General features: G+C 47.1%; 1 long non-coding RNA gene across 2 annotated transcripts in view; it reads left to right on the top strand.

The window, feature by feature from the left end:
• Positions 1 to 14,933, top strand: part of LOC118083001 (uncharacterized) — a 58,275-nt gene extending 43,342 nt beyond the window's left edge. The window contains exons 4-5 of one of the 2 annotated variants that reach the window (XR_015949184.1): positions 10,060 to 10,322; positions 11,824 to 14,933. This is a non-coding gene — a long non-coding RNA (uncharacterized LOC118083001). The remainder of the gene's footprint in view (positions 1 to 10,059; positions 10,323 to 11,823) is intronic. The other variant, XR_009557394.2, reaches the window with a different exon arrangement.
• Positions 14,934 to 26,415: the final 11,482 nt, after the last annotated feature.

Raw genomic sequence — 26,415 nt, 5'->3', positions numbered from 1 at the left:
ATTGTTGTTGTTGTTGTTGTTGTTGTTGTTGTTAGTGCTATTTCTATTAAAAATTCTTAGGGGTATTCTCATTTTAACGGAAGAAAATCACCATTTTATAGTTCAGGGGAAATAAATACAGTAAATGGACAAAAGTACAAAGATTCACAAAATGTTTAGGGGTATGCTTACCCCTGCATCCCCCCATAAAAGCATTATTATTATTATTATTATTATTATTATTATTATTATTATTATTCCAATCTTAATTTCAGCTCTACACATTCAAAACAGGTTGTGTGTGTGTGTGTGTGTGTGTGTGTGTGTGTGTGTAAAGCAAACTTGAAAATTCATTTGCATTTATAATAATAATAATAATAATAATAATAATAATAATAATAATAATAATATATTTATACCCCGCCCATCTGGCTGAGTTTCCCCAGCCACTCTGGGCAGCTCCCCATCGAGTGTTAAAAACAGTACAGCATTAAATATTTAAAACTTCCCTAAACAGGGCTGCCTTCAGGTGTCTTTTAAAAATGGGATAGCTGCTTATTTCCTTGACATCTGATGGGATCTCCTAAAATACATTGCTATAGGTTTGTAGGTGCTGGGGATTGCATTTATTTATTTTTATTTATTAAATTTGTATACCATGCGAGATGAGCACCGCAACCCCAGAGTCGGTCACAACTGGATCTAATGGTCAGGGGTCCCTTTACCTTTACCTATGTGCCAATATAAAGCGCAGGCACCCAATGTGTGCATGAGATTATTGTCCCAAATATTTGCTTTTTAATGCAAATTAAATTTTACATTGCAACGGTGAGGGGCCCTGAAGCTCACGCTTCATCAGTTTTATCGTAGATCCGCCCCTGGGTGCCAGTAAAACTGCCACACAATTAATTTATTGCTGTTAGCATGTTGCAATGGGGGGAGGATTTGGTTTTCTGCCTCAATTAGCTTCGTCTCTAGATCATTCCCCTCCTCTGTTGTGCTCCATTTCCTCCCTGGCCCTCAAATCCAGCTTCTCAGCCCTCTTCTGCATCACAGGGTAATAGTAATTTGGGGTCAGCGGTAATAAAACATTGCAGCAACTACAGCTGTTGTTCTTTCCCTGTTTGTGTGTAAACCTCTTCCGAGACCACCAGCTCAACACCTCCCTCGCTGCTGCCTTTCACTGCATTCCTTATTACCCGAGATGAACTAAATAAGGCACTCAAGGGAACGAGCTCCTCTTTTCGCAGTTTTGCTGTTTCGCACGTGCCAAATACCACTGGGCTAGAATTTAGCGCTGCGAAGGGAGATGCTTGACATTCGCAACACCCTCCAAGCGCTTTGGCGGTTCGTTTTCCCAGCAGCATCAGGCGACTCTTATTCAGATCAAATGACTATTCTTACTGAACCGGTCCACTCCAATAAGAGATTAAGGAAACACCGAGGCAGAAAAGTGTCCTATAACGAAAGAGCTCGGAACAACAACAACCCTGTAAAGAAGTTTAGACCGAGAGATCATGACTGCCTTCGCACGTACCGCTAAGCCATGGTTGAACGTTATAAGGAAGCACCATTACAAAGGTAAAGGACCCCTGGATGGTTAAGTCCAGTCAAAGGCAACTATGGCGTTGTGGCGCTCATCTCACTTTCAGGCCGAGGGAGCCGGCGTTTGTCCACAGACAGCTTTCCAGGTCATGTGGCCAGCGGGACTAAACTGCTTCTGGCACAACAGGACACCATGGCGGAAACCAGAGCACACTGAAACGCCGTTTACCTTCCTGCCACAGTGGTACCTATTTATCTATTTGCACTGGCGTGCTTTCGAGCTGCTAGGTTGGCAGGAGCTGGGACAGAACAACGGGAGCTCACCCCGTTGTGGGGATTCGAACTGCCGACCTTCCGACCAGCAAGCCCAAGAGGCTCAGTGGTTTAGACCACAGCGCCATGCACGTCCCTACCACAAGAAACACCGAGCTTACACAATACCCCCTCTTTCCGCCATGGCCGCAAGGAGACATTTGCTTCCATTTTGGACTGACCACAGTTTGCTGTATTGCCTAGACCTGGGCTAGCATTTAGTCTTAGCTCTGCAGAGTGGAAATAAGCCAACTTCAAACTGAGTCTTCACTGTGGAGAGTAGGAGGAAACATATGCCCCACCAAGCGGTATCGTACCACTTTAAACCACCAGAGTGGTTTAAGCATTCATCTCTCTTCCCAAGGAGTTGTACTTCTGTGCGGGCTCTCAGCACCTGCTTGCTGTCGCTGCAGGGGGTTGGACTAAATGACCCTCCGGGTCCCTTCCAACTTGACAATTCTGTCTTACGGGCTTCCCATAGGCATGTGGCTGGAGAAGAGGACACCGGACAAGATGGGCCTTGGTCCTGATCCAGCAGGGCTCATTATGTTATGTTCTTAAATACATACAGTAAAATAAAACAAATTTTACCTTGATACTCTTTTTTTAAAAAAAATCATGCATCACTTTGGGTGGGGTGGAAGAGGGGAACTTTGTCATGGTGCCCAACCACCGTAATCCATTTCTTCCCTAATGTCATGTTAGCTGCCAGAGCTTTCGAACGTGGAACAAGGCATTGTCAAAGTTGTGAGCCAAGTTGTGCAAATCCACTCCCAGGCCTTCCACAGATGGCTGTGAGCTGGTTTAATCTCAGCTGGCAACTGTGAGCAGTTCATGAACCCTCTCACAGTGGTATCTGGGATTATGCTAAACACGGCAATTGCGTTGTTCTGGCAGATCGATCATGCGCCCGCGGAAGATCACGGAGCCAGAAAAGATCCTTTTGCATGGAAAACATCCGCTCTCAAACTCACAAGATCGGCATTTGACTTCATTGACTTCTACACATCATGAAGTGCCCTGTCTAAATTTGGTGGCTCATGCAGATAATAACTCAGTCCTCTGTAGCAGCATCTTGGAAATATATCTGTCAGCTTGCAGTTGCAATTCATTTTTCCTCAACCCACAGAAAACATGCTTCAAACTGATGCTTGGCTCTTTGTGGAAATGGATGCTTTTGTGGGGGTTTTTAAAGTTTGGGAATGATTGTCTGGTCTACAAATATTTTGATAAGCCTTTGTCTTTGTCTTTCATGCCGCAAAGGGAAATCTCTTTGCCTCACCACACACACCCCAACTGCAAAATATTACTAGCAGTTCTACCACATTTTAAACAACTTTGTACAGCATTTCACTTGTAAGGGGAGAGGGGATTCGGTTTACTAGATCAGGGACGTCCAACTCCCAAGAGACTGCGATCTACTCACAGAATTAAAAACTGGCAGTGATCTACCCCTTGGGGGGGGGAGGCATTTTCAGGTTAAAGTTGTTGAGCTTTTTATAGGGAGGGAAATCCCGTTTCTGTTGAGCTGCTTTTAGGGAGGAAATGGGAAAAGTCGCTCACCAAAAGATCAATAAGGAAACAGTCAGCCTCACAGAGAAAACTCCGCCTGCCATTCTAGCGATCATGCGCGAATGGGGACCAAGGCGAGGGGCTGGAGCTGGGTGCTCTTTTGCAACCGCTAAAGAAAAGGAGCCCACAATCTACCAAAACCAGGGATCGACCAGTAGATCGCGATCGACCTGTTGGACATCCCTGTAATAGAGAGTTCATGTAAAGAATCAAGTGTCACTTGGGTGCTGTGCTGCAGCTAAGGCCTGGAGCCCATACTTCGAATACAGAAAGCGCCAGGCTCACACCTGAAGATCTCCAGCTGAGCTGGGAAACACTTCAGTCTGAGATGCCCAGGGACCACTGCTGGGATAGCTCAGTCAGGTAGAGCAGGAGACACTTAATCTCAAGGTTGTGGGTTTGAGCCCCACGTTGGGCAAAAGATTCCGGTTGGCCAGATGGCGTTTGTGGTTCCTTCCAACTCCACAACTCTACGAGTCTATGAACAAGATGAACCAAAGGTTTATCTCAAGTCAAGGCATTCAAATAATCACAGCCATGCCTCCCACAGCCACACACCCTCCTCACAATTCCCCCTCCTAAGATTATGCAATCATATATCAAAAATTATAATAATTAGGGATGCATTGCAGCGATCAATGCAAATCTCCCACCTGTTGCCTTTCAGCTAGATCCACCGTTCTTTGTGCATGGGCACGAGCAAATGATTTGGAATGACCCCGTATATTCTTTTGAAGCGACTTAAGTTATGTTCCACTGTCTGTAACAGAACTTAGAATCACAGAATTGTAGAGTTGGAAGGGACCCCAAGGGTCACCTAGTTCAACCCCAGGCAATGCAGGAATCTCAACTAAAGCATCTATGACCCATTGGCCATCCAACCTCTGCTTAAAACTTGCACACCGTTCACTTGAAACCAAAGCACCTTGTGTTTTCTGTGCTCCTAAATGCTTAGCTTTGGAGCATACAGACCAGCTACTCCTCTTTGTTTCTCCGGAGCGCCTTCTCCAGAATGACCCTGGGAGCCTATCCTCAGGGACAGAGTCACCTCCTTTCTTGATGATTGAGACCCTGGTGCAGAAATAGCTATGGGTCTTTGACCTCCCCTCCCCTGCAGCCACGGACCTCTGTACAGCAGTCTTCACCAGGGATGGAGGAGAAATTCAGTTCAGTTCACATTTCACTTTGCAAAGTTTCCTCCTGCAGGTCAGACACCTCCAATTCTAATATTAGTTTGCCATTTAAAAACCAATTTGCAGACATCTGTGCTGTAAGAGAAGTTACCAGAGGCACCGACAAACTCAAATCCAGCTTGATTTCGGATTAAACTATTTTATTTAACACACAATGGATATTGTGGCTTTGTGTGCAGATAGCATCTCAAGATACCACAGGAGCCAGTGCTAAATCCTAAGTGGAAACAAATGCTCCCCAGATCTGAAAACCTTTCTCTCTTTCTGGCCTGTCACATTTCAAGCATTCCATGAATTGGGAAGCACCCCCTATGGACACTGTATATCATTTCCTGCCTTACGGGAAGCATCTCTTTAAATAATCTGAACATTTGCTGACTAACTTGTCCTAGTTTAGGTCTTCCACCCACAGGCACTGAACTGAACTGATTCACCCCTCCGCATAGCTTAAAGAGGCAGAAATACTGTCCCAAAGGAAAAATATTAAGGAAGTGTTTTGAATCATAGAAGAGTTGGAAGCAGCCACAAGGGTCATCTGGTCCAGGCATGTCCAACAGGTAGATCGTGATCTACCGGTAGATCATCTATGATAGATCGTGGTAGATTGCAAGATGCTTAGTGATTTCCCCCCCCCCAAAAAAAGAAAGCTTTGGCTCCCCTAAAAAAAAGCTTAACAAGTTCACCTGTCAATAACAATGGGTAAATCACAGCCAGTATTTTTATAATGTGAGTAGATTACAGTCTCTTTGGAGTTGGTCGTGTCTGATCTAGTCCAACCCCATGCAAAGCAGGACTCTTTCACCCAACATAGGGCTCGAACCCACAGCCCTGAATTAAGAGTCTCATGCTCTACCGACTGAGCTAGTGGGCGGTGCTACCCCCTGGAGAGCAGTGGCATTATCTAGAGGCGACTAAGAGGCAAGGGGCTGGCAAGGTGCTGCTGGACTTTGAAAAGCTGATAGCACTAGATCGAGGACATCAATTTTGTTGAATTAATTAAACTAAATGTTTTTCATTGGAATTTGAGTCAACGTGCAATTGATTGTTCTAGTTACAGGTAGGTAGCCATGTTGGTCTGACGTAGTCAAAACAAAATAAAAAAATTCTTTCCAGTAGCACCTTAGAGACCAACTAAGTTTGTCATTGGTATGAGCTTTCGTGTGCATGCACAATACACGAAAGCTCATACCAATGACAAACATAGTTGGTCTCTAAGGTGCTACTGGAAGGAATTTTTTTATTTTGTGCAATCGATTGTCACTGTTTTGAATTTTATCGTGCAGTTATCTTCCTTAGTGGGTCATGCAAACTGCCATTCTGAATAATGTTATATATATATATATATATATATATATATATATATATATATATAGGGTGGGGTTGGTAGCGGGCACTGGGGATGAGTTTGTGGAACCAAGGGGGCCGTGGCCCAAAAATGTTTGGGACCCACTGGGATTATCCCAAATAATCAGTGTGTGAAGTAGGCTGAGAAAGTAAGGAGGAATCGTGCATCCCCTACCCTCCAAAACAGGGGCTTGCAGAATAGGCTGCCTGCTCCCTGTTGGAACTGGTGGGGTGAAAAGCAGGGAGGTCAACAGTAGGTGGCGCCAGAGCCAATGACAGGTGACACCTGCTCGGTCTAATTTTCATAGAATCATATGGAAGAGACCACAAGTTGGAAGAGACCACAAGGGCCATCCAGTCCAACCCCCTGCCAAGCAGGAAACAGCATCAAATCATTCTTGACAGATGGCTATCAAGCCTGTGCTTAAAGACCTCCAAAGAAGGAAACTCCTCCACACTCCTTGGCAGAAAATTCCACTGTCGAACAGCTCTTATTGTCAGGAAGTTCTTCCTAATGTTTAGGTGCAATCTTCTTTCTTGTAGCTTGAATCCATTGCTCCGTGTCCGCTTCTCTGGAGCAGCAGAAAACAACCTTTCACCCTCTTCTATATGACATCCTTTTATATATTTGAACATGGCTATGATATCACCCCTTAACCTTCTCTTCTCCAGGCTAAGCATACCCAGCTCCCTAAGCCATTCCTCATAAGGCATCGTTTCCAGGCCTTTGACCATTTTGGTTGCCCTCTTCTGGACACGTTCCAGCTTATCAGTATCCTTTTTGAACTGTGGTGCCCAGAACTGGACACAGTACTCCAGGTGAGGTCTGACCAGAGCAGAATACAGTGGTACTATTACTTCCCTTGATCTAGATGCTATACTTCTATTGATGCAGCCCAGAATTGCATTGCCTTTTTTAGCTGCTGCATCACACTGTTGACTCATGTCAAGTTTGTGCTCTACCAAGACTCCTAGATCCTTTTCGCATGCCCTCCTCCTCCTCTCTTCTGAGTTCTACAATGGCAACACATGAGGCTAAAGATTCTGCACAGAATCGTAGTCAACAAGGTTAATCGAAGGTGCCATTCAGCACTGGGTGTAGGGCGCCGCAGGTGGTTCCCCCGCACGGGGTGCCATGTCGAGGGTGCACAAAATTGAGAAGGTCCATAATTGAGAAGCTCCACTTGGGGGTGCCAGGTTTTGGCCTTGTTCAGGGCACCCAAGTCCGCCCCTGCACAATTATTGCTAATTGAAAACTGACAGCGCCAACCCCTGGACTGGTTCAGGACTGACTGGGGTTGGTGGGGCGGCACCTTGCTCATCCTCATGGACCACCCTTCACTGGCTGCAAGGGTGCACACCTGAGGGATGGGTGCTTCTCCAAAGGGCGCCCACCGAAACACTGCCACCTCTTTCATCAATTTCACCTCCCTCTGCCGCCTTTAGGCAGGTGCCCTTCCTAGATTGTTTTTAGACGTCTGCCAAAAGCCTTTTTATTTCAGCAAGCCCATCCAGACATAAAATTGGATAGTTTATTTATTTGTTTGCAAATCCACGTAGCTTTATTGGCAAATTAACATGCCGTATAGCTTAACAAGCAATCTCTTTCCTCGGATTCTAATCTGTGCTTCTTTGCTGGTTATCTTGCATGTCGGCATTCATTGCTGTCTAATGGCTTTGTGGATTTTGGCTGCTTCTATGTCAATAATTGTACCGTGTACACCGCCTGGAGGGTTTTATGATTGAAAGGTAGATATATCTTTCTCATTATAATAAATATATTAATTAAAGTCTCCCCCCCCAAAAAAAAAAGCCTTACATGGGACATGAGAATGGGGAGGCAGTGAAGGCAGTGGCATAGCTGCCAAGTACCCTGTTTTCCCCGGGAAACCCCCGTTTTTACTTATCTTTTCCCGGTGGTCCCCCGTATCACTTCGTCTCCCATTTTTCTCCGTTATTTTCTCCTGCCGGCAGCCATTTTTTTTCTTTCCGATTTGCCCTTCTATGGGCACCAAAAATGGCTGCCGCTGGCTTCAAAAGTCGCATCTACGCATGTCCGGAAGTGCATAGACGCGACTTCTGGTGTCGGTGGTGGCCATTTTTGGTGCCCATAGATGGGTGGAGCGACACCGGAAGTTGCATTGACGCACTTCCTGACATGCGTACAAGCGACTTTCGAAGCCGGCGGCGGCCATTTTTGGTGCCCATAGAAGGGCAAAGCAACACCGGAAGTTACATCGACGCAACTTCCGGTGTCACACGGCTGCCGGTCCCGGATTCTGCAGTCCGGGACTTGGAAGGTAAGGGCAGTGGTAGGAGGAGTATCAGTTTCCTGCCTGGGAGAGCGTGGAAGGGAGGACTGCATCTCCCAGGATGCCTTAGTGCCATCCATTCCCACCAAGGGCATGATGGGACATGTAGTCACCATACATTCCCCAACATTCTGCCAAATGAACTGGAACCCTCTCTGCTGCCTTCATCACCTCTGCAAGGAAAAGGTGAGACATGACCAGGGCGATGTTGAGGATGTTGAGCATACCATCCAACTTTTCGAGGACGCATTCCCATGTGAGTCATGTGACCCGCTCCACACCCTCAACTCAGAAAAAGTGCTTTTGTGGGGCGAGATCTTGTGAGGCGCCCCAAACGTGCTTTTCTCAGGGTGACAGCACGCAAGATCTCGGCACCCCAATATGGTTGCCGCAATCTCGTGCAGAAAAATGAGGTTTCCTTTTTCCCCAGGGCACTTGTGAGGTATGTATATGTCGAAGGAACATTGCACAGGATAGAACGGGGGAAGTTGGATGCCACCGTTGGGGCAGCAATGCTTCTGAATACCACTTGCTGGAATCCGCAGGAGGCGAGAGTGCTCTTGGGTTCAAATCCTGCCGGAAAGCTTCCCACAGGAATCTGGTTGGTCCCTGTGAGAACGGGATGCTGGGCTAGATGGGCCATTGGCCTGATTCAGCAGCCTCTTCTTACGTTCTGGAGTTAAAGGGCTTATTGCTTCCATACTTTTTTTTATCAACCAGAAACAACAGTGAGTGCAGTAAGCACTCCTCCCAGCCTGGTGGTCGAACAAGTCCCTGAACAACACACCCAACCAAATGGTAAATTGTGTGCTGTGGCAGTTTAAAACAAGTGGAGGCTGCAACAAAATGTTGCTGCGCGGAATTCAGGGGTTTCAGCCACTCCATTCCGTTCCCTCTCCTTTTTCCTGGTTTTTTTGTCAGCATTCCATGGCCATTGAGCATACTCCCTGTCTCTTTGTGCTTCCCCCCCCCAAAAAAAAAAACCTCTTGCCCTTTCCACAAACATTGAGGTTCCCCTTAGTCTGTGGGTGGGTGGTGCTCTTATGGCAATGTAAGGAATGGCGCTCACTGCCTGAACATTGGAAATAGAAGGGATCTCTCTCTCTCTCTCTCTCTCTCTCTCTCTCTCTCTCTCTCTCTCTCTCTCTCTCTCATACACAAGCACACCCGCACGTGCACAAAGGTGTGGCCTGCAGAGTTTGTGATGTCGCGGATACTGCATCAGGAACTGATTGGATAATAATCAGGCGCCATCAGTTCCTAATGCATTGCCTTCAGCATCTAAACGAGCATCAGCAAAATTCTCAAATTAACTGCTCCAGCTACAGTACAGTTGCCCCCACTTGGTGGTTAATTTGTTGTTGTTTTTTAATCCAGTTTCAGCAAGTAAGAGTACAGTCATACCTCATGTAACGTCCGCTGCGGGTTACGTCTTTTCAGGTTACGGACATGCCAAACCCGGAAGTCCCGGAACGGGTTACTTCTGGGTTCGGTGCGCGCGCATGTGCAGAAGCGCTAAATCACGCTTTGCGCATGCGCAGAAGCACCGAATTGCGTCACACGTGTGTGCAGACGCAGTGCTCAGGATGCAGCCGTTTCATGTTGCGAACGGGCCTCCGGAACGGATCCCATTCGCATCCAGAGGTACCACTGTAACTCTTTTCTGCTGCTTTTCTAGGCATTGAATCCTTTGTGACACATATTGTTTGCTGTTCAGAAATTATTGTTCAAGATTGTGGTGGCGGTAGGAGCCCAGTGCACAACTCCCTTGTTAATACTGTTTGTGCTTTCCCATCTTTCAGGGCTGCCCTATTGCTTCGTTTCCAACCACTGCCCCTCCCATCACTTCCAGCTGACATCTTTATAAGACCATCTTTCTCCATATGAACCTCCCCGGACCTCCTCGGACACTGAGATCAACCTCTGAGGCTCTTCTTCATGTACCTCCTCCATGAGAGATCCAGAGGGTCGCAACACGAGAATGAGCCTTTTCTGCAGTGGCTTCCCATTTGAGGAATGCTCTCCCCAGGGAAGCTCACCTGGCCTCTTCATTATACACCTTAAGGTGCCAGGCAAAAACCAGGCCTTTGGTTGATTGGCATCTGGTGCCCTTTTACATGTGTTGTGGGAGGGGGAATTATTGGTTTGTTGTTTTTCTTGTTTTTATTATGTATTTTGTGTTTTTTATATTGTAATTCTATTTTGCGAACCACCCTGAGGCAGAGGCGGAGCTAGCTGCTCCGGCACCCAGAGCGACGCACATGCTGTGCACCTGGGGGCGGGGCTAGCCACCCACAGGGCGGAGCTAGCCACCCACAGGGGCAGGCTAGCCGCAAATGGCAAGCGTCCTGGGGAGCACCACCTACGGTGAGCGTCCCAGGGGCATGGCTGCCAAGTTTCCCGTATTCCCCGGGAAATCCCCGTTTTTCCAGCTGTTCCTTGCTGAAAAAACGGATTTTTTTGTTTTCCCCCGGTTTATAAGGGACCGGGCGGAAGTAGCAGACCGGAAGTAGCGCTGCCGCCATTTTGGAACTGGGCGGAGCATGCTCAGAAATGACTTTTGATGCTGCTTTGCCCAGTTACAAAATGGCCACCGCGCCAAAAGTCGCACTGCAGCCATTTTGGAACTGGGCAGAGCAGCAACAAAGGTCGCTTCTGAGCATGCTCCGCCCAGTTCCAAAATGGCCGCCGCGCTACTTCCGGTCTGCTACTTCCGCCCGGTCCCTTATTTCTCCGACAGCAACTTGGCAGGTATGGCGATGACACCCGGGGCAGGCCGCACCCACCACACCCCCTTCCTCCGCCAGTGCCCTGAGGTCTACAGAGGAAGTGCAAGATGCAAATATCATTTGTATTATACCATAAATTAGGGCTGCCTAATCTGGGTTTTCCCGGGGAATTGCTCAGCAAAATGGGATCTGGGCAGATTTTTGCTGAATCGGCAAAATGTCTGGGAAAATCTGAACATAGGGCGAGTTGAGCTCAACAACTTTGTCCAGATTTTCACTTTGGGGAATATGGCAACCCTGCCATAAATGCTCCAGTTTGTTTCTTTGTCACACTTTTGATGTGCAAGAGTGCCTCCCCAGACAGCAATAACGCGGTAACATTGGGGAAGCATAGCAGAAGAACTAATAAGGCAGAATGATATGTTGATGGTCCAGTATAAATCCAGCACAAATGCACTATTATTACATCAAAGAAATACTGCAGAATGTGCCAGTCTGGAGGGGGGCTTTAAATATATGGCCTCTTACTTCTCATGACACTTGTTGGTATCATGTTGGGGCCTCCTTCATAGAATCATAGAATCGTAGAGTTGGAAGAGACCACAAGGGCCATCCAGTCCAACCCCCTGCCGAGTAGGAAACACCATCAAAGCATTCTTGACATATGCCTGTCAAGCCTCTGCTTAAAGACCTCCAAAGAAGGAGACTCCTTGATGTAGCTCTTCCCACATTCTGGGCTTCTGGTTATCTAAGTCTTTTTTCAGGTGCGCAATAAAAGAAGGCTGAATAAATGACAAAAAGCTCATTTGTTAACACTTTTGTCTTCCCGTCTTAAAGGGCCATCGGACAGAAATGCCTTTCTGTGCTTTATAAGGTGCCGACCGAAGACCGAGTTGAAGGCCACCACGTGACATCGCCTCTCTCTGCTGACTGCCCATCGGATGTTATTTGCATGCTAGCATCATATTCCAGTAAGGGTATGAAATAAGTTACACCCAAGACGTTTGCTCTTGGGACGCCCCATCGGAGATGCTCGCTTATGAGTAACTGGCCTTTTAAGGCCGGAGACCTCCCCTGTTGTGTTGAAGCTCTGTCCCGTTTGGCCTTGGGTGGCTCTAAGGTTTGAGCAGATCTGCAGCCCTGTCTTCTAAACTTCTCTAATCCAATCCTTCCGGGAGCTGCAACTTATTGCCTAAACCAGAGTTGACCTACTCAGAAACGCATAGCTCAGGGCTGACTCACACAGGCCGCTCCGAGTGAGCTGTCACTCAAGGGCCTTTGCACCGCGTAATGCTTCTCATATGGCCGGAGACAAAAATCCCTGGTCCTCAGCCTGAGATTCCCTTCAGATCAATAGTCCTGAGCTCCGCGGGCCGCATTCCTTCCTGGGAAAGCATTCAGGAGTCTCATGCCAGCAATGAGTGGGGTCTGGGGCAAAACAGTGAAAGCACATGCTACCTTTGAACAAATGGGCTAGTTTCCACACTCGTGCACGAACCCTCTCTGTCCTTTGGCCAAGCGAGCAATAGGTACTATCACAGTTCAGAGACTGGTGTGATGTTCAGAGCAGTGTTCCTCAAACTTGGGTCCCTGGCTGCTATTGGACTACAACTCCCATCATCCCCTGGCCACTGGCCCTGCTAGCTAGGGATGATGGGAGTTGTAGTCCAACCATAGCTGGAGACCCAAGTTTGAAGAACAGTGGTTGAAAGTGTCAGACTAGGACCCTTGGCCATGAGACTCACCTTGACCCAGTCACTGCTTCTCGGCCTTACAGACTTGCTGCTTGGATTAAATGAGGAGAGGGAGAATCCTTTACCCCCAGCATCAATTCCTCGGAGGGAAAGGTGGAGTATTGATGTGAGAAATAAATAAATACATTTCCAAAAAAACTAAACCAACCAGAAGGAGGGTGTGACACAAGGTTGGTAAGGGGTGTGGCATGGGAAGAGGGCATGTGACTCGGGAGTGGGTGTGGTCTGGGGAGGTGTCACCACCGGAAAAAAGCTGCCCCCTTTTACACGAGGCTTGAGTTGCGCTTGGAGCAGGGGGGTTGCAGAAGAAAAGGGGAGAGGTCGGAACTCCATGTGGCGCTGGCTAGAGCAGCTAGCTAGTGGTCAGGGATGATGGGAATTGTAGTCTCAAAACATCTGGGGGGCTGAGTTTGCCTACGCCTGGGCTAGAGGAACCTGCATGCAAAGACCAGGGAGAATGGCTGGACCCACGCTTGCTGAAGTTATGAGGAGAGCAACAAGAGGAACCCTTGGGGCGTGATGCTCTGCCCTCCCTCAATCAAGGCTAAGTTGTATATATGTATAAATAAAACCATATATCTTAAAGACACTACAGTCTCCGCCGTGCCTCATTCTAAAGGAACACAAGCCCTGGTTAAGTGCCAAGACCCCTGGAATCTTGCTACCACTTGGCAGAGATTGGAGTGGCTTGTAACACAGTTGAAAGGTGTGGGGGTGGTGTTATTAAACTTGTAGGGGGGTGGTAAGGATGGCAGGGAGTTGGGGAGAAGGAGGCAGCGCAAGCAATACTCTGCCCGCATTGGCTCTTCCTCTCCCCCACCCAGATGCACAACCTTAGGGTTGTGCAAGGCCCTCAATCCTCTTTGGGGCATGGAGCAATCCGGAACAAATCAGGCCCCAGACCAGCTCAATAGTGCTTTGCACCCTCCTATTATTTATCCATAGGATACTGCAGTAAGTAAGTCCTGTCCCTAGAACCTGTGTGAAGGAAGGGGAATTTCCCATCAGTAAATCAACTTAAGCATGGTTGATTAATCTATAGCTGAAACATATGGCCCTAATTCCCAAGTTTATCTCCCCATCCCCAACCATAAAAATACAGGACAAACAAATAGGGCTTAACTTTCCGTTATTTCTTTTCCTTTTTCTTGAAGTGAAAACATAAGGAAAATCTTATTCATCATTAATGATGACAAAATTAACTTTTAGCGTCATTCACATCAGTTCCAGATTTCAAACCACAAGAGACCATCATCCTCACTCCTTCCAGCAAATTCCACCCAGGCACTAATTACGAAAGAGAGATAAAGTTTGCCAACAAAGAAATTAATGAAGAAGATTCATCGCTGCCAATTGACTTTACTACTAAGTTAATGGGGAAAATATGTTGCAGGAGAGCCACCCAAAAGCAAAGAGAGATTGCCCATTTGCTCAGAGGCGTTTTATTCTAGAAGAAACATTTATGACATTGACCAGCTTAATCTAATTTTAAAGAGAGAGAGAGAGAGAGATGGATGATATGAATCAAACTCAACCCTCGCAAGACTGGCCCATGCCATTTTGTTCCCTGAAACAAAATACAAGATGGTATCCTCCCAGTGAGCACTCAGAGCTGATTTCCTTAAGAATGGATAGGTTTGATCTTCTTGCAGTCCATGGGACTCTCAAGAGTCTCCTCCAGCACCATAATTCAAAAGCATCAATTCTTCGGCGATCAGCCTTCTTGATGGTCCAGCTCTCACTTCCATACATCACTACTGGGAAAATCATAGCTTTAACTATACGGACCTTTGTAGGCAAGGTGATATCTCTGCTTTTTAAGATGCTGTCTAGGTTTGTCATTGCTTTTCTCCCAAGAAGCAGGCGTCTTTTAATTTCGTGACTGCTGTCACCACGAAGAGTCAGACACAACTAAACGACTAAACAACAACAATCCTCCATGCAAAGCATGGAGCAGCAGTTGAATCCCATTTTTAAAAGTGGGATTTTCCAGTCCTCGGGTGTGTCTTAGGGACAAGTTGCAGCTTATTGTTAGAAAATAAGCAATTTAACATTTGAGTTCTTTAAAGAACACTTAGTTAGGTGACCTCTAGACCCAACGATGTGTTTGTTTTAAATATGTCAAAACGGCCTCGGTCCAGTATACCTGAAGGAGCATCTCCACCCCCATCGTTCTGCTAGGACACTGAGGTCCAGCGCCGAGGGCCTTCTGGCAGTTCCCTCGCTGCGAGAAGCCAAGTTACAGGGAACTAAGCAGAGGGCCTTCTCGGTAGTGGCACCCGCCCCGTGGAACACCCTCCCACCAGATGTCAAAGAGAAAAACAACTACCAGACTTTTAGAAGACATCTGAAGGCAGCCCTGTTTAGGGAAGCTTTTAATGTTTAACAGACTACTGTATTTTAATATTTTGTTGGAAGCCGCCCAGAGTGGCTGAGGAAACCCAGCCAGATGGGTGGGGTATAAATAATAAATTATTATTATTATTATATTATAAGACATAGAACTTTATCTCTTGTCATCTAGACTACTTGCCTCTGTTCCTCAAACTCCCTGCCTGAGAAAGTTAGTTCAGACTCAGAGATCTGCTGTATATCTTCCACTATGTAGACAAAAAAAAAACCATTCAGCTCCTTTCCTCCTCCAGAATATTTTTGACTCCCTTGTCACCCCAAGATCCAATCTCCTCTCCAGCCTGGCTCCTGCTTCTAATGCAATTAAATAATCTTTTAACGCAGGTCTGAAATGTTTTTAGTGAGAAGCTCCTTGAAGAGGAAAGGCCGATTACAATACATTGTGTGAGATGCTCTTTCACACGTGCAGAAAGGCTCAGGTCTTATATGAAGGCTACAGTCCTTATACACATTTAACTGGGAGTAAGTCTTTAGCTGGGATTCCTGCATTGCAGGGGGTTGGACTAGATGACCCTTAGGCTCCCCTCCAGCTATACAATTCTATTATTCTAAGTCCTACCGAACTTAGGCTGTGTGTACACTGTACATTTGAAGCACATTTACGGCACATCACTTCCCCCAAAGAATTCTGGGAACTGGTTTGTTAAGTGTGCTGGAAAATGTAGGTCTGTAAGGGGATAACCTACAGCTCTCTGGATTATTCAGGGGAAGAAATGCGCTTTAAATGTGTTTTGAATATATGGCACAAAAACAGCCTCAGTGGGAATTACTTCTGAGTAGGCAAGCACAGGATCGTGCTGGTAAATCTCCTGTTTCTGCAGGATGTAATGGTCTTACTTTCCTGCATTGTTAAATGGTCTCTGCTTCTTATTTTGATGCTTCATTGTGAACCTTCTTTCAAGTGTGTGCTCCCAACAGAAGATATAATACTTCTAAAGGGCTTCTTTGCTCATATCCATCGATATCGTCCCTACCCCCAGCCCAAGCGCGGCAAGCAATTCTGCCGCTCCCATCAACTTTCATCCTGCTTTGCTTTAAATGATCCTGAAATATTTTGTAATTCCCAGAACCTGAAACTTAAGACAAATTTCTGGACTCAAAAGACTCTTTGCCTTGCCAAGTTGGGAAGGATCCAGATTAGTTCCCTCACCCCCTCACCCCTGAATCACTTAGCATACTAAACTTCCTGCTTAAACAAACTCAGCAGCAACAAATATAATGAAATTGCAGTTCCGTCAAGATGCACATGGCGCAGCCTTGCAAGTTGACACATGCGTATATGACTGCCAAGCATTCCGAGGTATCCAGTTCCTAGTCTAAAGCTTCACACAAAATGCAAACTTTGACTCCAATCAAATTCACAAGATGTCCACAGGCATTTCATTTATTTTGTATTTCAAATCTACCTGCAGTTCTCTCATCTGTTCCATAGCCATTACCGTTCTCCCAAGGGCTTGCGACAAGCGTACGACAACCTCAGTGTAACCAATAAAATGAAGGATTCCTTAGATTAAATATATATGCATAGACGAGCCAGTTGCCAGAATTCTAGCTTTACACCAAAAAAGCAGAGCCCAGGGCAAGGTTATGCAAATAAAGGGGTGGAGCTATGCAGAAGGAGGCTGGCTCAGCTCATCATGGTTTCCATTGAGTTCCATGTGACAAAAAAAACAAAGGAAAAAAGAGGCTGTGCTATCTACAAAGGAAGCTACACAATATTCGGTCAGAATATTCATCTAGCCCAGTATTGTCAACTCTGACCGGCAGCAGTGACTCTCTAGAGTCCCAGGCAAATCCTAGAGAGGAGGGTCTAGGCCAGCAACTTCCTGTTCAGAATCTTGCTGCTTTCTTCCATCACTGCTTCTGAGTCCCTTGCCCAGTAGTCTACCAGTTTTGAACTGGTATTGGAATCCCAATACAGGGTTGGGATTCCACCCTACTAGCATAACCATCTCCAGGGCTGATGGAGGCGGACACAAAGGTGGTGTCAAAGATCATGAACTTGGCCTTGAGGGACCACTCTGAAGTCACCTTGTCTAGACTGGCTTGGGATTTCATGGCCACCATGGCAACCAATAATGCTGGGCCGAACACAAGTGTCAGGATCTGATTTTCTGTACTGGACGGGGGAGGAATGCTCTTTAGGTAAGAGAGCTCATACTGGCTCCAGAGGCGGATTTTGGGGGGCACAACTGGTTCAGTCGCACTGGGTGCAGAACGTGGGGGTGCCACTAGGGAGCACCGCAACTATTACAGTCATACCTTGGATCCCGAACACCCTGGAACTCGGACGTTTTGGCTCCCAAAGGCCACAAACCCGGAAGTGATTGTTCCGATTTGCGAATGTTCTTTTGGAACCTGAACATCCGACGGGGCTTCCACAGCTTCTGATTGGCTGCAGGAGCTTCCTGCAGCCAATCAGAAGCCGTGATTTGGTTTTTGAATGTTTTGGAAATCGAACGGACTTCCGGAATGGATTCCGTTTGACTTCCAAGATACGACTGTATTCGGCATGACTCTGAGGTGTCAAATTTTGGCATTGCGCTGAAATTTGAGGCCTCAAGGTCCACCACTGCTGCCTCCTTACCTGAATAAAAATAACAACCCTTAAATGTTCCTTTTCCTAGGACTTCACATTTCTGGTTCTGCTGGATTCCTGGACCCACCCAGCCTATGGATCACATCTTCCGACTTTTAATAGTTTGCAATCCCATGAGGTGCTGACCCCCATGACATCATAAAATCTTACCCATGACTTCAGAAAGTCCTGCCTGTGACATCTCTGCATCCCTACGTGGATCTTAAGGTCTGGGGGTGACAGAGAACAGGAAGCCTACCTCCAAATGGAGCCGCTGAAAGCAGCCATTGATACTGGTATCTGCTGGGCAGTGTCCAGAAGGAGGAGGAACAGCAGAGGTGCCATAGCAGATACCGCTGTCCACAGGACCGGCGCGTCCATTAAGGCGAACTAGGCAGCTGCCTAGGGCGCCAAAATGGAGGGGGCGCTGGCCAGGCTGCCCGCCCCCCGGTGCTGCCTGGGGCTGCCTCCTCCATGCCCTCAGCTGTTGAGCGGCTTCAGGCTGCTCTCCGGAGGCACGCGGGAAGCACGAGCCTGGGGCCGCCTCACCCACCTTTCAGCCAAGGAACTCTCTCTCTCTTTTTTCTACTTATGTTATTATTTCCTATTTCCTATTTTTATTTTTTCTATTTTCTATTTTCTCTCTGGTATGGCAAATGCGAAATCTTTGCATAGAGGACTTGCTTGTTGTGAGCTGCCTTGGAGGTCATCTGATCAAAAGCTGAGGTCTTTTAGAAGATAGGATCTGCTTGATATTGTTTATAATCAAGCAGCATGGTCGCATGCATGGTCCCACTCTCACCCACATGTCAATCTTATGAAACCCTGTGGGGTTGCTTTGAACTGCAAGCTTGGCTTTCTTCTGAGGAAGGGGTAGATGGGGTCACAGGGTCTGTATGAACTCCCACTTTGAGAATAAGCACACCTGAGCGCAAGTGAGGTTTATGAATCAAAGTAAACATACAGTAATGTGGTCAGATTAAGATGGGCTGAAGCTTTGGAGCTTTGCTAATTTGCAAGGTGGAGTGAGGTACCCAGAAAAACATAGTTAAAGGGAGCAAAATGTGATGTCCGTAATACAGGCACCGATAGGGTTGCCAGACTCAATAGAGGACAGGACTTCTGTGCCTTTAATTGCCCCGCTCTCTTTTGAGTCTGGAAACCTTAAAGAGAAACCAGCAGACCCTTTGTTTAATTTCCAAGCAAAGGGTCTGCTGGTTTCTCTTTAAGGTTTCCAGACTCAAAAGACAGCAGGGCAATTAAAGGCAACTCTATTTAGAATAGTAATGTTAAGGAGAAAACTTTGCGGGGATGATCAGTTAAATTCATCACCAGATCAAACTCGTATCCAACAGAATGCCTGGTTTTCATAATTACTTTGTATAATGTGTTTTATTCTGCCGTATGTGTCTTGTTTTGTTTTGTAATGGCTTCAGCTACACAAAAATAAATCATATTGGAATCCCTGTTTGCAGTATTCGTCATAGAATCATAGAAATGAAGCAGGGCCGTCTCAAGCCGGTCGGGCACCCTGGCGCTGTGATCGCTCCGGCGCCCCTGCTCTGGTGGGCGGGTGCAGCGCGCAGCATGGCTTCACCGCGCAGCGCCCTCCTGCCGGCCCCGCGCCCTGGCACCCTGGCGCCCCGCGCCACCGAGACTACCCCTAGAGCCGGGCCCAAAATGAAGAGTTGGAAGGGACTCCGAGGGTCATCAAGTCCAACTGCCTGCAATGCAGGAACCTCAACTACCTCTGAAAGCACTGGTTATAAAACCCAGGGTGAGTGAGATTGCCAAGGTTGGCTGGGAGAATCGCTGAAAATGGATCCTAAAATAAGGGATTTCAAAAAGATCAGCAGAACTATATGTAATATCTCTGTTTCTCCACAAGAGGGCAAACAGGTAGGCAATTTCCTTTTGCCCTTGTTCAATCACATGCAGAATCTCTGCAATGAGTCCTTAAGGCAGTGGTTCCCCCCCCCCCCTCACCGGTCCACACTTTTGGAATAAAAATTTGCTTGTGCCGCATCGTAATTTTTATTGACAAAGAATGCATTTGAAAACAAAAAGAAACGACTCCACACAATGCTTGATTTATAACACAGACCACAACTACTTTATAATATGATCATGGAGGATCCAGAAAGTATAAAACAATGTAGCTACGTAAGAATGTGAATCACTCCCAAAATATAAACGAGCCTCTTACAGATGTACCTTAAAAGTATGTACTGTATACAAACTCAGTGTGAGCTTGCTTTTGCTGGGTAATCTCATTTAGGTAAAGGTAAAGGTAAAGGGACCCCTGACCATTAGGTCCAGTCGTGACCGACTCTGGGGTTGCGCGCTCATCTCGCATTATTGGCCGAGGGAGCCAGCGTATAGCTTCCAGGTCATGTGGCCAGCATGACAAAGCTGCTTCTGGCAAACCAGAGCAGCACACGAAAACGCCGTTTACCTTCCCGCTGTAGCGGTTCCTATTTATCTACTTGCATTTTGACGTGCTTTCGAACTGCTAGGTTGGCAGGAGCTGGGACCGAGCAACGGGAGCTCACCCCGTCACAGGGATTCGAACCGCCGACCTTCTGATCAGCAAGCCCTAGGCTCAGTGGTTTAACCACAGCGCCACCTGGTTTATGTTAGGTCAATTTGAGGCAGACCAAGTCTCATCAATGCAAATAAGCTTTTCTCTTTACCTGAACTCTCCTGTTTGTCAGAGTTGAAAATCAGAGTTCACAACAATATGTCGAGGAGAAGTGTCGGAGAATAGCCAAAGCTCTTGAAGAGAGGTGTGGATATTGTTTCTGGCTATATATCCATTCTGCAATGGAATGTTTAAATGTTTCTTTGAATTGTCCTTGAATCTTCCTGCCACCACTTGCCATCTTCTCCTGCTACACAGCTGCCTTAAGCTATGTGGCTTCTCAGTACCAAGAAGGCTTCACAGCAGAACATGCCTGCATAGCTCAGTTGGTTAGAGCATGGTGCTGATAATGGCAAGGTTGAAAGGTCGATTCTCAGTGTCCCTTCCAACTCCACAATTCTATTATTCTATGATTTTATGACCACAAAGAACAAGATGCCTGTAATTAAAAAAGAGTATTGTAATTAATCTACGGTGCCCACTTACACATCACCCCCCAAATAATGGAAATTCAACCCCAAAAGTGGAAGAAAGAAGCCATAGAGTTCCAAATACTAACTTACACACTAACTTACTCGCATAGGTGAAATTTTAGATAGAATTCCTGTAATTTAAATAGAAATGCAGTGCATCTCAGCATAGTGGAGGAGGCTGTAGCTGGGCAACCTGCAAAAGGTAAAAGGTAAAGGTAAGGGATTCCTAGACAGTTAAGTCCAGGCAAAGGCGACAATGGGGTTGTGATGCTCATCTCGCTTTCAGGCCGAGGGAGCCAGTGTTTGTCCACAGACAGTTTTCCGGGTCATGTGGCCAGCATGACTAAACCACTTCTGGCACAACAGAACACTGTGACGGAAGCCAGAGCACACAGAAATGCCGTTTACCTTCCCGCCACAGCCATACCTATTTATCTACTTGCACTGGCATGCTTTCAAACTGCTAGGTTGGCAGGAGCTGGAACAGAGCAACGGGAGCTCACTCCGTCACGGGGATTCAAACCGCCAACCTTCTGATCAGCAAGCCCAAGAGGCTCAGTGGTTTAGACCACAGCGCCACCCGCGCCCACTAGGCAACCTGCATACCTGTTTGGTCTGTACTTCATGTGCCAATTGTTGAAGGGCAGAATTAAGACTCCATCCTTTCTTCCTTCTTGGGGTTCTTTACCTGGAATTAGATCAGGCAGCCCTTCAAATAAACAACTGCCTTCTTTCAGCATTTCATATAGAGTTCTACCTTCTATAAAGCAGAATATATGGCCACACCGTATTCACCCCTTAGGTGTCACTTTTTACAGTGTGTTTAAACACTGTCCAGTTCATAAGATCACAAGAAGATCTCTGCTGGATCCGGCCAAAGGTCCATCTATTCCAGCAACCTGTTCTCAGCATGACCCACCAGATGCCCTGAAAGTAAACCCAAATGCACCTTCTCTGCTCATCATTCCTAGGAACTGATATTCTGAGGCATGCTGCCTCCAACAGTGGAGGGAGAAACAAAGCTATTATTGCTAGTAGCCACAGGTAGCCTTATTCTCTTCCCCCCTCCCCCCTCCCATAGATTTTATTGAAACATTTCACCATACGGTTCAATTTAAAAAAAAAAAGCTGATCTAAATAAACAAAAGAAAAGAAAGAGAAAAGGGGCATGCAGAATACAGAGCCCTCTCTCAAAGGTAGAACTTAATCCTTGACTCACACAGAAAGAGGTGGGGCCTCCCGGTTAAAGGTTGGTTGGCATGGGGGCAACATGGAAGTTCCGCCTATGGTATTTATGCTCCTATCCATACACAACGCCTCATTCATTGGCTGCCATAAAGTATGGCTAGGATGGCTTTGGGTCCTCCAGACTGGGGGGGGGATGTGTGGAGGTGTGGTGAGGTCTGCAACATGTCTCAGGTGCAATCATAGTGCTTTCGAGCTGGGTTTCTACTGAGCCGCCCAGCCATCATTCTGCTCTGTTAGTTGTTTTGCAATGCTTCCAGCCCAAAAAGTTTGCAGGCTTAGACAGTATTGAAAGTGGAGCTGTGTGAGATGGAGGCAGCATTGCTATGCTTTGCATGTGCATGGAGCCCCCAGCTGAAAAAAAGTTGCTTTGGTTCTGATCCGTTATAGCTGTTCCTACATTCTTGTACTTTACTCTTCATCCAAGGCCAGATCTCCGAAATGCCATCTGTGACAAACATCTGTCGGGAGGAATAACTTAGGCCTCAGTGCATCTTGTTGCAACGCACGAGGATTGGAGGCTACAGAGTCCTTCCACGTTACGATGACAAATTTTCCAAAGAAACAGGCCCCATCTTGGGTTTTTAAAGGTCAACATTCCAAAGCAGTTCCCTTCACAAACCACAGGTCTATTTTAGCCGATATCCTCCTGGAAAGGAACCTCCTGCTTACGATCGCTGCGTGGATTTTCCTATCCCCTCATAGTCTATCTTAAGACCACTGCTCCTTTTGAGCAGTGATTCCTGCAGTATTGGACCAAGGCAACATTGCTTGCTTGCTTGCTTGCTTGCTTGCTTGCTTGCTTGCTTGCTTGCTTGCTTGCTTGCTTCTTCAGCCCTTCTCCAACTGGGCAAAAGATGTGACGGGTGACTGTCGGCTTGAAAAAAGTTCCCCACCACCACATATGGTGTTTGAGCCCAATGACTTCATCCATGTTCCTTCTATAATAAATGCATATGCGGAGAGGAGGCTCCGCTTGGTTTGGTGCGGGCAAAATCACCACCTTCCAATGGTCTTCGGCCATGGGGCTTAGCGGGGCATGAAACCATCCTTTAGCTTTGTCAGGATGATTAAATCTGGTCAAGGTTTTGGCAGGCCAACAGCGAGTCAATCGCTCTATGCGGGTGGAGAGATAACAATCTTCGCAGACTTCTGGAAAGTCAAAGATCACATCCGCATAATTTGAAGCACATTACTTTCCCCCAAATTACAGTTTCCTGCTAACTGTAGTTTGTTAAAGGTGCTGGGAATTGTAGCTCTGTAAGGGATGTGGGTGGCACTGTAGGTTAAACCACAGAGCCTAGGGCTTGCCGATCAGAAGGTCGGCGGTTTGAATCCCCGCGACGGAGTGAGCTCCTGTTGCTCGGTCCCAGCTCCTGCCAACCTAGCAGTTCGAAAGCACGTCAAAGTGCAAGTAGATAAATAGGTACCACTCCGGTGGGAAGGTAAACGGCATTTCCGTGTGTGGCTCTGGTTCGCCAAAAGCGGCTTAGTCATGCTGGCCACATGACCTGGAAGTTGTACACCGGCTCCCTCGGCCAGTAAAGCGAGGTGAGCGCCGCAACCCCAGAGTCATCCATGACTGGACCTAATGGTCAGGGGTCCCTTTACCTTTACCTTTAAGGGGGCAAGCTACAATTCCCAGGTTTCTTTGAAGGGGAGAACAGTATGCTTTAAATGTGCTATGGTGTGAATGTGACCAAAGTTGGCTTTGTCCCCTGGTTTTGACACTGTTGTTAAAGAACAGTCCTTTATCAAAGAGGGCTTGCTTTCTTTGTATTGGTTTATATCAGGGGTAGGCAACCTAAGGCCCATGGGAAATTGCTTGCAAAAAAAAGTGCGTGTTCAGGGCCGGCTCTAGGCCCACCTCTGGCATAGCTGCCAAGTTATCCCTTTTTTACAGGGATTTTCCCTTATGCTGAATAGGCTTCCTCGCGAGAAAAGTGAAAACTTGGCAGCTATGACCTCCGGTGGCGCGGGGCACCAGGGCGCCAGGCCACCAGGGGCGCTGCTGCGCCCGCTGAGAGGCGCGACTGAGGCTGCCCCAGGCGCGCCTCCGCTGTTCAGCGGCTTCAGGCCACTCTCCGGAGGCACGCGGGCCTGGGGCCACCTCCGCCGCGCACAGGGGCATCGCAACAGGGGGCAGACAGCGCCCCCTGGCCCAGGGCCGGCCCTACGGCAGGCTGGGTGGTGCACAGCAGCTGCTCCCGGGGCAGCCGCCCTGGGCGTGGCACCCGCCCACCATGCTGAGAAACGGGGCGGGGGGGCGCCGGAGGGATCCGTCGCACCGTGGCGCCATGGCGCCAGGGTGCCGGGCATGCTTAAGACGGCCCTGTGTGTGTTAAGCAAAATTGCATACAGAAATGTGTTTCTTGGGAGAAATTTGCAGTAACATACTGGTTAATTTTCATGAGGACACTTAAAAAAAAAACAACCAAAGTGTTGCAGCAGGGGGGAATAAATGCATTTATGATTTGAAAACTGAGGGGACCAAAACTGACAGATTTATCCATCAGTACTCTTTGCAAACTGTGCTGAATTGTGTTTGCATTTTTGTCTTCTCTGGCTTTTTATTTTTGGGCTTTTTTTTAGCTTCCTAGGAACTGTGCTGACCTGCAAAACAGACCTCCTGACACAGATCACCCAGCATGTTCGTCCAATGTTCTGCTGATCAACCGGTGGGAAAATTCCCTTATTTTTTTGCCTTCATCTTTTTTAAAAAAAAACTTACTAACAATTTTTCAATACACACTGAGCCAGGCACAGGAGGGGGAGCCCTTTTGGAAATATTAGCTGCGCATGGGTGCTAATCCCATTCCACTCCACGCGTTCCCTATTATGCAAGGACCCCCATGGAAGAAGGAACGTTTAATTCCTCAATCTGGACCTCTTCCAGGGCTTAATGGAAAAATATATTGTTGACATGCGAGCCTGTTATAAAAGGCATTGTTCGGTTCGCATCCAAATTACGTTCAGCTGAATTTCCCTCACACTTGGGGGAAGTGGAAGTTTGCTCCCCCCCTCCTTCCCTCTCCTCGCCCACCCCCACCCCACTTTCTCTGGCCAAGGAAAAGCCAAGGATGCAAGAAGTGTGTGTGTGTTTGTATATTCAAAGGTCCTTTCAGGAACATCCAGCTCACAATAAAGAGTCCCTCAACAGCTTCTCGCAGGAGAGTCACAGAGTGTTGCGAAAGCTGATAATTGCTGATTCATGACAGATTTAGGAAAAACATCAGCTGAAGTAATCAGGTCAGGGCAATGGTGTTGACCACACAGCTGGCAAGTGAAACAGTTTCTTCCCTGTGTCCCCAGCCCCCGATTTCTGTCACTAACATTTCGCTCGCCACGATTGTGTCCAAGCCCTGTCCTGCAAACTCATTGTATAAGAAAGATGCTCACTTGCTCAGAAGGATGCCAGGAGTCCTGTACTGCTCAGTAAACAAAGCATGTTGTTGTTGTTTAGTTGTTTAGTTGTTTAGTCATGTCCGACTCTTCGTGACCCCATGGACCAGAGCACGCCAGGCACTCCTGTCTTCCACTGCCTCCCACAGTTTGGTCAAACTCATGTTCTTAGCTTCAAGAACACTGTCCAGCCATCTCGTCCTCTGTCGTCCCCTTCTCCTTGTGCCCTCAATCTTTCCCAACATCTTTTCCAGGGAGTCTTCTCTTCTCATGAGGTGGCCAAAGTATTGGAGCCCCAGCTTCAGGATCTGTCCTTCCAGTGAGCACTCATGGCTGATTTCCTTAAGAATGGATAGGTTTGATCTTCTTGCAGTCCATAGGACTCTCAAGAGCAAGGGTCACCAAACTAAGGGCCGGGTGCCGGATGCGGCCCAATTGCCTTCTAAATCCGGCCTGCGGACGGTCCAGGAATCAACATGTTTTTCATGAGTAGAATGTGTTTTTTAAAAATTTAAAATGCATCCCTGGGTTATTTGTGGGGCATAAGAATTAGTTCATATTTTTTTTCAAAATATAGTCTGGCCCCCCACAAGGTCACCGGCCCCCTGCTGAAAAAGTTTGCTGACCCCTGCTCAAGAGTCTCCTCCAGCACCATAATTCAAAAGCATCAAGCCTTTGGCGATCAGCCTTCTTTATGGTCCAGCTCTCACTTCCATACATCTACTGGGAAAACCATAGCTATAATAATAATAATAATAATAATAATAATAATAATAATAATAATAATGTCACCCAATATGTTTCATGGCTGCCGGGTGGATTTGAACCCTGGTCTTCCAGGTCTTGAGTCCAACGTTCTAACCACTGCACACCACAATGGCAAAGATATGACACCCACACAAAATATGCATCCCAAAGATATTG

Source organism: Zootoca vivipara, chromosome 3 (genome assembly GCF_965207765.1).
Source record: "Zootoca vivipara chromosome 3, rZooViv2.hap1.1, whole genome shotgun sequence".
Taxonomy (NCBI): domain Eukaryota; kingdom Metazoa; phylum Chordata; class Lepidosauria; order Squamata; family Lacertidae; genus Zootoca; species Zootoca vivipara.
This window is presented reverse-complemented; position numbering and strand designations above follow the sequence as displayed.